The sequence below is a fragment of the Melanaphis sacchari genome, unplaced genomic scaffold (assembly GCF_002803265.2).
Source record: "Melanaphis sacchari strain LSU unplaced genomic scaffold, SCAv2.0 Contig0_pilon_pilon, whole genome shotgun sequence".
Lineage (NCBI taxonomy): Eukaryota > Metazoa > Arthropoda > Insecta > Hemiptera > Aphididae > Melanaphis > Melanaphis sacchari.
Genome location: NW_020270366.1, coordinates 5,005,354 through 5,007,190, shown reverse-complemented (window position 1 = coordinate 5,007,190; position 1,837 = coordinate 5,005,354). Strand labels below are relative to the sequence as shown.

At 23.7% G+C, this 1,837-nt stretch overlaps 1 non-coding gene across 1 annotated transcript; it reads right to left on the bottom strand.

Annotated features, from left to right (window-relative positions):
* Positions 1–227: 227 nt before the first annotated feature.
* Positions 228–299, bottom strand: Trnaq-uug. Its single transcript has one exon. It is a non-coding gene; the product is annotated as a tRNA-Gln (tRNA).
* Positions 300–1,837: the final 1,538 nt, after the last annotated feature.

Below are 1,837 nucleotides of genomic sequence, written 5' to 3'. Positions count from 1 at the left end.
GTAACTTCATATTTTGTTGTTAAAGTGGATACTTTACATTTAAAATGCATAAAATCTGAGCTATGATTTTGACCAAGAAATGGTATTTAAAATAAGAAATATAATTTTTTGTCTTTCATAATATAGAAATAAATATTATATGTTTTAGTTGTTGTTGTGGGTGTTTAAAATAAATAAAAAAGAAGTGTGAATATAAGAATTGTTAAAAAAAATGCAAAAAATTCAGAAGGTTCCACCGAGATTTGAACTCGGATCGCTGGATTCAAAGTCCAGAGTGCTAACCATTACACCATGGAACCGCGACGTTAGTAGTAAAGAAACGAGTACATTTAAGCGCATAATACAATGTAACATATTAGTAGATAAATATTACAAAAATTTTATTAAAATAACAGTGAACATTAATAAGTTACTAAAAAGAAAGGACTATCTACTATCTAGTAGTAGTTTTTAAGTGTAATCAATCAATTAATCAATCAATTATACATACTAATGTATGTACCAATCTAACTCTAGAAATGTTTTATTTTTTATCTATTTCTTCTGAATTTTTTTCACATTATAATGTGTTAATGTTAAAGAAAATCTAAAGATTTAGATTTATTTTATACTACCATTCTTAATTTATCAATCTTTTTTATCTCAGTAACACTGATTATTATTCTTTCTAACCTAGTATATAATTTATTATAGGACGTAGTCACGTAGGTAGGTATTTACTTTATTCTAGTTTTAACGTTGTAACCAAACTAGTAACTTATATCTATTCTTTATATTTAAGAGATCACATAACGTGTATTTAATATTTATATATTGTTTTTCATATTAATCTTATTCTCAAAAATGTATTACCTGTTACTTTTATGCATATAACTAATATTTATTTCATATACCTACTAATTGTAGATATTTAAACATTATTAAACATTAAGTTATTTTACAGTATGTAAATAAAAAAATTACCTTTTTATACCAATTTATTGCACTGAGTAAAGTACTAAAAATCTAATAAATATTTCAAAAGCAATAACCAATTGTATAGGTACTTAATGTGTACCTTAATTATACCTGGCAATTGGTATACGTCCAGGCCCTAAAGTTGTATATACTACGATACACTTTGTGTAGTACAACAAATGAAATGTGTACTACGAAATTCAAAAATGTGTAGTAAATAGTAATGTATTTTTCTATATTATTATTATTATTCATTTTTATAATTTTTTATAAACATTTAAGTAAAATATAGTGTGTAGTACGAAAAATAGAAAATTTTAGACCCTGCATACGCCCAAATGTACCTATTTGATTATAATAAACCCAATAAAAATAAATATTCAAAGTATTATGACTTGGAAATTTTAATAATTATTATATATTATAGGTACCTACATTATAAAAATGATAAAGAGAAAACTCAAGGCATTACACTGGTCAATTCGAATTAAATTTATTCCTGATTAATGAATTAAAAAAAAAAAAAAAACTCAACATTTCTCAATAATGAACTAATTTGGTTATTTCCTTAGTGATAATCTCAAAAATTCGAAATAATTTATTTTAATCTAAGCAGTTATATTTTTTAAAAGGTGATGAGCTTATAATTATAAAATCAATGCACTCATCGTGTCGCTTGAAATACCTGATCTAAAATATAACAAAAATCAAAAAATATATAGATAGTATTATTATATATTATATTTGTCACTTTTCAGTTGTTACAGCGCATTAAAAGCAGTCTTGCAATATCAAAAATACCAGTTATTTATGAATGATTATAATTATAGAAAAAATGTTCATGGGTGAGATTATTTATCCACTTCCCCTCATGAAATCA